Below are 13589 nucleotides of genomic sequence, written 5' to 3'. Positions count from 1 at the left end.
TTTTCATGTCGGTGCATCGAGAAGCAGGGGAAATGTTCGGCGATGTTGGCAGTACCGGTTTCTTCGTGGAAACGGCTCGGTGCTCGCTGCCATGTATTTGTTCCTATGGTGGAAGTGGGAAACGCGAACCTCTGCCACGGCATATTAAATGTCCCGAGACGACGCGCGACGGAGGAGCACCGGTTAGAGCTGGAGGATGAACGCGCAACTCCGCGCTTCGGTTGGCTCTGCTCGTACTCTTTATCGACTGCACAAGACGGAGGGAGGGGGAGAGAACACCACCCTCGAAAATGCAAATCGATTACTTTGCTCTGCAGCCCCGGGAATATAACCGGACGATCAGGATCTATTCGAGATCTTGAAATACAGCGAGGTGTCCTACAACGAACGAATGCTACAGCGAACAGAGGTTTTCTCATTAAATCAAGGTGCTACAATGAGCACGAGGAAACACGATAAAAGTAGAATCGATGACTCCTCTCATTCCTCGTCTTTATCATTTTTTTTTATAAATCTGCACTCGTATCCAATGCGTGTGAAACATAAATGTAACAAATTAAATTTACAGTATTTATTAATATTTGCGTATTCTTATTTTTTTTTATTTCATATCGCGTTTATTCTACTTCGTGCGAAATTATTGTACGTGCTGTAAATATTTGGCAATGATTTCGCACGAGGTAGAACAAAAATGTGACATGAGATAAGATAAGTAAGAATATGCAAATATTAGTAAATACTGTAAATTTAATTTGTTACGGATTTCTTATTTAATTTACTACATTGGATACGACACATCAATGGATTCTACAATGAGATTCTAGAACGAATTACATAATTCGTTACAGGCTATCTCCACTATATTTCATTGAACCGTTCAAGGCTCTACGATTCTTCGTCTCCCGAAGATTTATCGCCGCTCGAAGTTGTCGAATAAGTTCAGAAGGATTAACACCGGTACATGATGCAAGTGTTCTCGCTGTGTAGAACGGCGGCGAGTTGTGCCGCGCGGTAGTCGATCGAAGTCGACAAAGTAGTTTAGCTAGTGACATTCAATTACGGGAATTGAAGACGGTCGCGATCGCGCCGAGAGACTAGTCTCTTGTGCAAGAATATGATTGCTCCGGTAATAAGCCGACACGGTTGCGCATACTTGGGATCCTTGGGATCCTTGAGATGCTGCGAATCGCTTCTTCTCCGGCCGAGGAGGGCCGTGGAAGACCGAGGAGAAAGATCTCGTCTCCCCGGGGATCAAATTCGGTTCGTTTCTTTTTTGTAGCCGAGATTGCAGCCTCCCTCCTCCTCTGTCCTCGTCTGCAATTCCATCCGCTTGCTCTCCGAACCACCATCCCCGTTCGCCAACTAAGTGACACACCCGCAGCTGATCAAATCCGGCCATTGTTCGTCTCTCGCGCGAATTTCCAACGTTTTACATACACGTTGTATACGGCGACATGTTTCGAATGTTTCTATCAACGATCTGTCGGGTATCAAACGGCGAGAAAAACAATCGATCGCGACGCGATCCTCTCCGTTTCTTTTTCTTGCTCTTTCCCCGTCTGTTTTTTTCTCTCTTTACGTCTCTCGATCGATACCTACGTTTGCCAACGATGCTTGAAAACTTTTAATTGCCGGTTTCCACTCCGTAACCGGTCCTGCTTATCGATGCGGTTTGTTACCGTACAAAACTCGACAGATAAGGATCGTTTTGCTCATATTAAAATCATTCGTGGCAAGGGAGCAGCGGTAGAAGGACGAGGAGGAGGAGGAGGAGGAGGAGAAGAGGAGGACGGAGGAATCCCCAGCAGACACGTTTAATTGAATTCAATGGGAGACCGTTCGGTAAACGGATGTTCCCGAATGAACTCTTGTAGCAGCGAGTTTCGCTGCACCGTAGACGTAGACGGTTAAAATATCAGGCTCGGCGACAAAGTTCAAATATCGGACTCGACGCTTTAACCTTTTAGGTACGGCTGAATTCTGCGCGAGGCTATTTCTCTGGACGCCAGTGTCTGATATGTACTGTACAGAGTCTGATACTGTATATTCTGTCTGTATATACAGGATGTTCCAAAAATGTCTCGCGATCCGAAAGTGGCGGGTTCCTCGGGCCATTCGAAGCAACTTCTTCCTTTACAAAAATTTTCTCCGAGGCACCGTTCACGAGTTATCAACGAAAAACGGTGACCAATGAGAGGCGAGCTCGGCTGGCGCGAGGCGATCGAGCCAATGAGCGGAACTGGGCTTCGTGCGTGGGGTTGGCTGGGCCGCCTCGCGTCAGCCGTACTCGATTCTTATTGGTCACTGTTTTTCGTTAATAACTCGTTAACGGTGCCTCGGAGAACATTTTTGTAAAGGAAGAAGTTGCTTCGAATGATCCGAGGAACCCGCCATTTCCGGATCGCGAGACATTTTTCGGACACCCTGTAGACTGTTGTAAATCGATGCGAAGACAAAAGAAGTGTGAAACAATGCATATGAAGACGATTATTTGGTTCAAACGATGAGCGAGTGAGCTACTAGAGCAAGCCACTATAGTGGCGCGTCGTCCAGAGAGATGACAAGCCATCCGCGTCGTGCCTAAAAGGTTAATAAATCGACGAGCGAGTATTCGATGCGGACACTCGATATTCTTGGAGGGAAATACGCGACGGTGCCGATTGCGGGAGCAATTCGCTGTTTAACTTGCCGTCGAAAACGCGGTCGGATTTTTCGGGAAGCCGTTTTCTCTCGCTCTTCGTTCGTATCGGAGACCATTAAAGCGGCCGTAAAACTTCGTTACAGACTAATTACTCTGCCGCGGTTAAGTAAAGTAAGAAGCCGAAGAGAAAAGGGGAAAGGGGAGAAAGGACGGGGGAACAGCTGACGGAGAAAAGAGAGCAGAAGTCTCTCCTCTCCGGTAAGCCCTTTAATATCGCGTTTCATTCGATAATTTACCGCGTCCCTGCTCTCTCCAGGGATCCAATAAGTTCCTTATCATTCTGCTAACTTTTTCTGGAAACAAGAAACCCGGTGGGTTTCTGCCGCGACGTTCTCAACGCAACTTGTCACGACGCGGCTGCGGCGGTCGTTTCCGTTTTTCTCGTCGTGTCGCTTGTTCCGCCGAGCAACGATTTTATTTTATTCGCTTGTTCTTAGCGTTGTTAACGATTATCACATTTCTGGTCGCATCCTAAAAGCCGGGTTTAATGTAAGAGATCCGGATGTAATATCTTCCGCGTCCAACTTCTTCCAACCGTGTTACTAAAATTACCAGTAAGGCGTCCAGAGTTCTTAAATATTCTTTATCTCATTAAAGAGTAATAAGGAACGATGCTCGTTGCAATATTTGACGCTTACGTAATATTAGGCTGGTGCATAGGAAATGTCGGATTTTCTTTACATGCGAACGTTTGTCTTCTCGTATTTGTTATGCTTTTGCTTTTGGCATAATCTCGTTTATAGTCGTACTGTCCATTGCCAGAGTCACACGTTTCAACAAAGAAGATTTTCTCAAAAGTGTTCTATTTTGTTATTTGTGTTTCGAATTTCGTAAGGATATGAATTCAACCGATATTCGTGTGTAATTTTTTTGTATGATTAATAAATAGTAATAAATGATGTAATAATGCTGCGAAAGCTGCACAGAATACTGTTAACGATCGAAAAGTGCAGCGTTGATTTGAAAATTTTCGGTCCGGTGATTTTTCCCAATAAAATGAACCGCGTGGAAGACCCGAAACGTCTGTGAAAAATGATGCTCTGAAAGCATTGGTGGAAACGATTGTGACTGGAGTAAATCACTACTCGTTCCTTCGAACTCGGGAGACAATTACAGCCGAGAAGTACTGCCAGTACATCGATGAAACGCATGAAAAATGGTAAATTATACGCCCATCACTTGTTAAACCCTTAACTTGTACACTCGAGATAATTCGAGCGGCGTTGTATTTTATGCTGCTGTAATTTTTCACACTCGAATATAATCGAGAATTGAAAATAACAATGTGAAAGCAAAGACAAAAAATCGTTTTATTGATATTTATCGTTTACATGGGATTGTAAGCTATAACACTTATTTATTCAAGAATAAAATATAGCATTCGAAATATATCACATCAAGGAAAATTTTGAATAATTTTTTAAAATAAATACTAGTGTTATTATTATTTATGTTGTAAAAGTATAAATAAATATCTTTACTGATAAAAATGTTTTTTTCCGAAATAGCAATTCGAAAAGAAAGATAAAAAAGTCGATGTACGTGTAACATTGCAATATTCGGCTCTTTTCTGCAATGTGGATCAAAATCCAAAATTGAAATAAAAAATTTTGATTATTTTTGTATTTTTTTAATTTTTTTGCCAAGACAATGTTCTAAATTGTGTTTTTTTACATTAAAAAAAAATTGATTCTTTTTGACCGGTTTTTTTTTTTTAAACTGTGCGTTAACCCTCTTATAGGCCCATGTAACTTTCAAGTCACAAGCTAATATAATATATCCACATTTTACCAAATAGTTTTAGTTTTTTTCACAAGATGATGTATACGTCTTAATTATATAATGCCTCTGAAATAACCGATAACAATATTGATGACGGTTGGCAGCACCATCATCCTGAAATGTCAAAATAAATACCTTGCAAGTTGTCTGTAGATAGAAACCAAAGGGACCATCTTGTGCAGTTGAGATTATTTGTGCTTTTGTCGGCGTTTACTAAATAAAAAAACGCGTATATAATAGCTCTGGGTTCGTATATCAATAACAATTTATTTATTTGCTTTTCAATATAATCATTTTGTTACTATTTGTATATGATACAGTTTTGTAACTTTCAGGTTACATTGGGAAATTGTGGTAGATTCGAGTGTATTTAGGGTAATAGCTGTGCTTTCTTCTATTTTCAAATTTATATATCAAATATCCAAAATATGGATACAAAGTCGTATGAAAATAAAAGAGGAATTAGAATTAGACGCATCAGCGGTAACAGATCCGAAGATTCTTTATTAGATTCTGAGTCCGATGAAGATCATCCAGTAGCATTTACCAGACGACGCATAGATATTATTGACAGTGACGATGAATTTAGTACCGAATTATCATCGGATGAGGAAAATTCAAGACCACAAGAAACTATTTGGCAACCAGTTCCAAATGCAACGTACATCTATATTTAACGCCAAATTCAAACTGTTTTATGGAATTTCACGCTTAAGCATTCATGCACAGAAGTGGAAACATTATAAGCCGTTGTTACTTCAGAGTTACAAATCGAATTAGTTGTAATAAAGTTGTCTAAACTATTAAATATATTTTTAATTAGCATATATAGGTTTATAATAATAGATTTTCCGTTGCAGAAATTTGTTTATATTTACGAAAAAAATTCGGCCCATAGAGGGTTAAGGGATTAATAGGCATGGCTCACAATACTTTTCCACGACAACGCTCGGTCGCATACGTCGTACAAAACAATTGCGAAATTAAATGAATCGAAATATGAAATTTTGCAGCACGCAGCTCATTCGTGGGATCTTTCGCCAACAGACTTCCATTTTTCTTTTAACATTTAGAACAGTTTTCACGGACTAAACAGTCTGAAAAATTCCATATCAGAGTTCACTGAATCTAAAGATCAGAATTTCTTTAAGACGGGGCATCTGTGCATTAAAATCTCGTCGGGAAAAGTGTATTGAAGCAAATGGAGCATATTTTCATCGAATAATCAGCTTTCGAAAAAAGACACGCGGTTTTATATGTTCGCTTAAAAATCCGACATTTCATACGCAACCAACCTAACATACGCGCGTTGCTGTTACACACATTTCGCGAGTGTCCGGATACTTTTGTGCGGTAGTGTACACGCGTGTATAATAGTCGATCGTCGCACCAACTATATTCCAAGGGCCCCCACCCCAATATGACCGCTCGATCCCGGCTCGGACCCTCTACCAAATTGCGGCCGAATCGCGACCAAACCCCGTTCAAAACCGCAGTCGAAAAACCGCGGCGACCGAACGGCAGCCGAACTGTGGCCGATCCGCGTCGAAAAAAACGAACGAAGGAGAACGAAGAAAGCACCGAAGGCGACGACGTTACAGAAAATAATTGCGAACAATGGAACGCTGGCGCGGTGTTGCGCGGCACGGCGGTTTGTCAGTCGCATTGACACACATGTTACGTGCATCGCAGCGTGGCTGATGCGGTTTTCTGCGTGACCCATGTCGCGCGCACACACACGCGCGCGCGCGCGCGACCACACGAGCACGACGCCGCGTGCACACACGCGGCTGCCCGGTTACGCACACACTCGACCGGGGCTGTGTAACATAATTTTCTGGTGTTTGCACGTGTCAGGGCTGCCGGCGTTGCGCTCGCGCTACTTTGCCTCTCTACGCCTGGCAGCCGCGATATCGGCCTCTGCTAAATGTTGCGACGCTTCTCGCGAATCCGGCGATTCGCGACGCCGCGCTTTTCAAACGACAGGCCTTAACTTGGTTGGCGGACTCGGTGGTCTTTCTATCGCTCGATCTCCGCTCGCGCTCGGCTCGCTCGGCTGCTGCTTTTCCTATCCCAAAACGCCTCGGCTAACTTGAACATGCAAAACATGTGTTGCGGGACGACTCGATTGAAGCCCGATCTTCTTCGTTCGACGAGTTTTACTTCGCTCCTGGCTTCTTCGATCTAAAAGAAGTCTTTCTCTGCTCCGAAGATACCGGCGCTGTCGGCTTTCGCGGAATGCTCGCATCGAACTGCAGCGGCGGCGAGCAGCAATAACTATTGGAAACAGCCGTGCCCAGACCCTTTTACCTCCCTCGTTCTCTCTCTCTCTCTCTCTCTCTCTCTCTCTCTCTCTCTCTTTGTCTCTTGGATTGCTCGGTCCTCTTCTTCTCCGCGGCCAGTTCCCTCCAACCTACGTATGACCTCGATAATAACAGTTATGAAACTTGGCCGCGACAGTGAAAGTGGCGTGTGTACAGGACGTTTCATAATCCGGCGATGTCGCCGAGGAAGAGCGAGGAAGAGAGGCCGGGAAGAAAGGATATTTGATCGTTAAACAGAGTTTCACCGAACGCGAGAGAGAGAGAGAGAGAGAGAGAGAGAGAGAGAGAGAGAGAGAGAGAGAGAGAGAGAGAGCAAGCTCGTCGTGCGAGGTAACAGGAACGGAAGGGAACCGAAGGGAACGGTGAAGAAGAGGAGAGGAAGGAGAGCGAGACCGACTCTCCTCTCTCTCCGTTTGTTTCGTCAGAGGTCGGTTCACGCGCGGAGGCTAAATGTAAATGGACTCGCCGGGCGAAATTGTCGCCGGAGCCCCGAATTCGTTCGATATTCCAAGCGACCAGTTTATCGTTCCACGCCAATTCGGATTCTAGAGATCCGGCTTCGGATCTAGTTCTTGCCGAACAAATGGCACCGCTGCTATTCTATTCGTGAATTATTGGTCGCGTTCGAGGCGTCGAATGGCCGCTCTTTTTTGTAATCCAGACATCTCGTCCTGTTTCAGCAAGGGTTGCCCTGGGACATCGATTCTTCGTTTGGACAAGAGTTTCGTAGGACTAACTCTGACCGATTCGATCGTTCCAGTAGAATTCTCGTTGCAGTAAATAAATTATAAGGATCGCTTAACCAGTCGGCTGTGTTCGACGAGTATACTCGTCACGGAGAAATGGCAATATTTTGCGACACGACGAGTATACTCGCGACCATTGGCTATCGTGACCATTCGCTATTTAAATGTGACCATTGGTGGTCAGTGATCATTGGCTATTTAAATTGTAATTTTAAGGAAAACGAAAAACATATTCTCAAATTTCAAGACGTTCAGAATATTTTTAGGCAAATCCTGCACGAAGTTGTTTACATTGTTATGAAAATAAAATTAGAAAAGAATCACGGTATCGGTGTTCGACGTGCAAAGTGCCATTATATATTGTTCCTTGCTTTGCTAAATACCACTATTTCTCTCTCTCTCTCTCTCTCTCTCTCTCTCTCTCTCTCTACAGCAGCAATATGAATTTTTAACATTTATAAGTATTTGATTATCCCTGGATTTTTCGTTTATTATGTATATGGTATACGTTAACGTCGAGTGAACAAGTAAATATTAGTGACAAAATTGTTAATTTTATCAAATGAAACCGTCTTTTTGATCCAATATTTTAACAGCGTCACTTACATCGTGTTTGACGAGTATACTCGTCGTCGCTTGATTCTCGCGACACATGTAGGTGCGCGCTCTGAAACGGAGGCGTCACAGCTAACTGGTTAATTACTCTTTTTGTATATATTACTATATATATATTACTAGTCTTGTATAACGTATGATTTTTATATAATTGTACAATTTTTTTATATTTCTGGTAGACTAAAGCGTCTAGACCCCGCGTGTGTAAATAAATTCTTGAATTCGTAACGAACACTAGCCGATTACGCAGGACAAATAGCAAAGGAGTGCGCTAAGGAAATGAAACGAATAATAATTAGAGAACTATCGGTCTGCCTTTTGTTCAACTCTGAATAAAATTAAAGCGATTACACCGGGATTATAAAAAGATACAAATGGAGAGAAAGAGAGAGAGAAAAAGAAAGAGAGAGAGAGAGAATTGTAACTAAACGTATTCGTCGCACTTAATGAATATTAACTGATAAAAGATTGTTGTTGCAGCCGTCTGATCGCGCAGTGATTAATTGCGAGTAAGGGCAAATCGATTACCCCCGGTTGGGGTAGGGTGAGAGTCGAGTGGGTGCATTAGGAGGAGGGTTAATAATTGTAACAAGATGGAACGTGATCGGTATTCGGTTAGTCAATCGCAGCGGGCCAGGCCAGACCCGGACGAAGGAGCTTCGAGGTCGTCGAGGTTGGGGTTGCTGTACGTGCATTGCGCAAGAGCGTTCACCCCGCTCAATACTGAACGACGACACATAGCCGAGCAACCTCGAGCGACCGCGAGCTCTCGTCGAGCTCCCGCCGAGGCGAGTTGAACAGAGAACGACGAGAATACTGGGCGAGGGACGGGTGTTGGTTCTTTCCCTGGGGAACTGGAAGATAGAAGGATGGAGGGACAGAGGGATGGAAGGACCACGAGGCTAAAAGGATAAAAGGAGGACAGGAGAGAAGCAGCTTTGCCCATTCGGCGTAGGATGAATCCCGCCTTTGACGGAACTCCCCCGTGGTTCCCTCGGTTCTCGTAGCCTCGTGCGACCTTTCGCGTGGGATCGTTGACGCGGCGAGAACGTTTCGAAAATTTCGCTGGAAGAATTTCGGGCTCCCTGGAATTATAGCAGGTTCGATATTGCACGATATCTCGCAACGAAAGCGCCACGGCTTCGCGCAGCTTCGTGCTGCCGTGCCGGGCGCCGTTGACGAGCAACAGATGTTGCACTCTCAGCAGCTAGCCGTTCGACGGAACGCTCTCGGCTACCGTATATACTTAAGAAATAAGAGTACAATAACATTTGTGCAACGTAGCGAACCAACGCGGAGCGGCGACTCGCACGGTCCAACGTTCTTCCGGAACGTTGCTTTATTTCTCCGGCTCTTTCAGCTCCATCGCACAGTGGCCTGGGAATTCGCTTTCTGCGTCGAAAATTACATTTTTCAAGTTTAATATATTGGATTGGCAATAAAGTAATTTCGGTTTGCAACAATAGATAGCGTTACGTTGGCATTGTCATTCTTTTGTTAAGATTGTAATCTTTTTGTCTTCAGCTTTGGTAGTTGACACGTTTAGGTTACTATAGAAACAAATACCGTGTAGTTTTGTTTACGATTGACAGTTTGCTGTCAATTTTAACACGGAGTGCAAAGATGAACATTTTCGACACATTTTACTTTCTTATTTTCATAAAGGCAAGAAAGCGGCCGAGGCTCGCAGAGAGATATGCGAAGTTTATGGCGTCGTTTGCTTAACTGAACACACGTGTTAGAATTGTTTCAAAAGATTTCGTTCCGAAGATTTTTCACCTAAAGACGACCAACGTTCTGGTCGACCTTCTGAAGTTGATAATGACAAAATCAAAGCCATAATTGAATCGAATCGTCATATAACTGTACGAGAGATTGCAAAAAGGTTATATGCATCGCACACAACAATTGAATATCGCATAAGATGTCTTGGACTTGTTAAGAAGCTCGATGCTTGGATTCCGCATGAATTGAAAGAAATTCACTTAACCCAACGAATCGGTATTTGCGATACGCATTTTAAACGTAATGCGATCGACCCTTTTTTGAAACGAGTGATCGTTGATGATGAAAAATGGATCGTTTACAATAACATTAATCGTAAAAGGTCATGGTTCAAGCGCGATGGACCAGCACAAACCATATCGAAAGCTGAATTGCGTCAGAAAAAAGATCATGCTGTCGATTTGGTAGGACTATAAAGGTGTTGTGCATTTTGAGCTGCTTCCAAGCAACCAAACGATCAACTCAGATGTTTACTGCCAACAACTTATGAAATTGGAGGAAGCAATCGAAGTGAAAAGGTCAGAATTGGCAAATCGCAGAAGAATCGTGTTCCACCGCGTCGATGCGAGGCCTCGCACATCTTTAGCAACACGTACAAAATTATTGAAGCTCGGTTGGGAAATGATGTCGCATCCTCCATATAGCCCCGACCTTGCACCATCGGATTATCATTTATTTCGAAGTTTACGAAACTTTTTAAATGGTAAAAATTTCAATAATAACGATAGCCTCGAATCGCACTTGATTAAGTTTTTTACTGATAAGGACCAGAAGTTTTATTAGCGCGGAATCATGAAGTTGCCAGAAAGACGGCAAAAGGTCATCGTATGGAAAATATTTGACCGATTAAAGTTCATTTCTTGTATAGCAAAAATGGAGTTTTATTTCACACTGAAACACCGAAATTACTTTTCTGCCAACGTAATAGTAAAATAAATCTTTTTGCTACAAAGTAATAACTCTTTAAAGTTCCCATATCCAAGATATTATTCGTTCTAGATGATTCTGTGCTGAAACATGGCGTTTCGAACTCGAAATCATAAAATTGAAAGTAAATAAAGAAAAATTGCAGTTTGCTATGATTCTTGAAGATCGCTGAACAAAGCCCACGATCGTAGCTTCGAGCAGGTTCTCGTCCAACGGAGCGTTAACGCGATCGAAATTTGCTCTCCGCGCGAGAATTCGTGTTTTGGATAAATTTTTCTTGAAATTTAGCTGGTAATTTCGTCAGAGTTTCTTCGGCTCTCGCGAAACCGCGGCCTGGGAGTTAGACAGAGGGGGACTGCTGGCAGCAGACGGTTCGATGCGCTTGTTGCGGTCGAAAAGAACCGCAGACCCTCGTTGAGCAACGTTAAATCGGTGGTTCCTACCGAACGACGATTGGCATTTTGCTCGGCTGCCTCGGCCAGGGAAAGTGAGCAAACTCTCCTGGTCGCGTTGCAGCGTTCAAGCACTGCACCGTTGCACCATTGCAGAAAAAGGTCTAACCGGCTTTCTACGAGTTTATGCACGCCGTTCGTTTGACTGCGAACCAGCGCCCATGCCATGGAGTCGTTTTGTCGTTTGTCGACCCTTTTGTCTATCCATTCATGAAATTTCTTTCGTCGAACCTTATCGATCGAAACAGTTTCTGGATGAGATTTATGTTGGTGCATCCTGTTTCTTAACCTGTCGACTGCCGTATTGTAGATGCCCTATTGAGTCAATTAGAGTAGTTGAGCCGGTTACCGCAGGGTGACCAATTACTATGGATTTGGTTTGTTTTTTATAATATATTTATAATAAATTTATGTAATTAATAATATATTATATATTTATATTATTGATAATATATTTAATATAATATATTTTATAATATATATTTAGTCATAATTAACTTTTTATTTATCGACTAAAACATATCGAATTTTTGTATTCTTTTATTTCGTTTATTTTTTAAGACAAAAATTTAACGTGTCTCATTCGGTAAATATAAAGTTAATTTTTCTATTAAAAGATACAAGAAATGAAAGAATAAAAATGTTTAATGTGTCTTATTCGATAAATGTAAGGTTAATTTTTGTATTCAAAAATAATCAAAATAAATAATCAAGTTTAATATATCTTTTTCGATAAATGTAGAGTTAATTTTTGTATTCAAAAATAATCAAAATAAATAATCAAGTTTAATATATCTTTTTCGATGAATGTGGAGTTAATTTTTGTATTCAAAAATAAACAAAATAAAAGAACAAGAAATTTTAATATTTTATTCGATAAATATATAAAGTTGATTATGCCCGAGAACGAACAAAAAGGCACAATCTAGCTCTTCTTTATCTGTCTTCATTTATCAGGAAATAATATAATAATATAATATAATAAATAAACAATAATATAAATAAACACAATAATATAAATAATATAAATAAACATAATAATATAATATAATAAATAATATAATATCAGAAAATATTTAGGAAACCTGCTACATTGTCAGATAGCGTAGACTACGCCATAATTAATTGTTTTCACTAAATATTTTCCCATTAAATCCAGTCAGATGAAAGAGAATCATCTATCCTCCTATATACGGTACAATATTCCGTATCGCATCATGCAGGCAGTCCAAAGGTTATCGAACCAAGTAGAACTGCAACATGTTCCCAAACTTGCAGCAACATCGGCCATGTTTTCGCTGTTGACATTCCGCGGCAACACGCGAAACTGTGCGAGCCGAATCGCTCGCCAAGACGATTCGAATTTACCGAATGATCGTCGGCCTTCGCGCCGATTGCCTCGGCTCGGCTCGGCTCGACTCGGCTCGGCTCGGCTCGCCTCGGATCGGTTCGGATTGATACGGATCGGCGGAACGTTTAATTCTCGATCCATCACGGTCACATCGCTTCCTGCCGCATCACGTTCTCTCTCTTTCCGTCTCGTTCAGCGGCGTATCCGAGTTTTCTTCGGCTTTTGGAGATCGAGCGAACCGTCGGGCGACCGATCAAACGTTTTCGTATGCTGCGCGCGCGCGCTACACCATAGGCGCCACCGCCCCCCCCCCCCGGTCGATCCGTTTAGGCGACCGAGAAGGTTTCTCTCGAACGAAGTCGGATAACCGAGCACAACAGCGACCAGTATTTGGGTTATCATCGTCACCACCGTCGCCACCACCGTCGAGGCTTTCTAGCTTTCTATGCTTATGCCAAGGATGTCCACATTACGCGAGGATCCCCCACGCACATTTAGCCTCGCATTAGGCCGGCCATTATGTTGATCGCGAGAATCTCTTGCGTACTCGTTCACACACCGTCGACTTGTTTTTCTTCTTTTTCGTGCATTTCTTTCGCAGTTCTCTGTCGGATCAAGTGTTCTCGTACGCGTTTTCCGCGATCGTTCTATCAAAAATGGTCCATTTCACTTGCTTGTCGACCCGCGACTGCGAGTTATCGATATATCGTTATCGTTATCGCAGCGGGCCCGATTTTAGTCGGATCTTCTATCCCCTTTCTTGGACAAGAGGTCGACCGAAACGGTGATTCTTCAATAATAATAATTATTATTGTTATAATTGTTGTTATAATTATTATTGTTATAATTGTTGTTATAATTGTTGTTATAATTGTTGTTATAATTATTATTGTTATAATTGTTATA

General features: G+C 42.4%; 1 protein-coding gene across 5 annotated transcripts in view; it reads left to right on the top strand.

Annotated features, from left to right (window-relative positions):
* The window catches only part of rdx (BTB/POZ and MATH domain-containing protein rdx), a 199471-nt gene that overhangs the window by 5604 nt on the left and 180278 nt on the right, over positions 1–13589 (top strand). The window lies entirely within an intron of this gene.

Source organism: Megalopta genalis, chromosome 15 (genome assembly GCF_051020955.1).
Source record: "Megalopta genalis isolate 19385.01 chromosome 15, iyMegGena1_principal, whole genome shotgun sequence".
In the NCBI taxonomy this organism is placed as follows: domain Eukaryota; kingdom Metazoa; phylum Arthropoda; class Insecta; order Hymenoptera; family Halictidae; genus Megalopta; species Megalopta genalis.
Note: the sequence above shows the minus strand (reverse complement) of the source record. Positions and strands in the feature narration are given on the sequence as shown.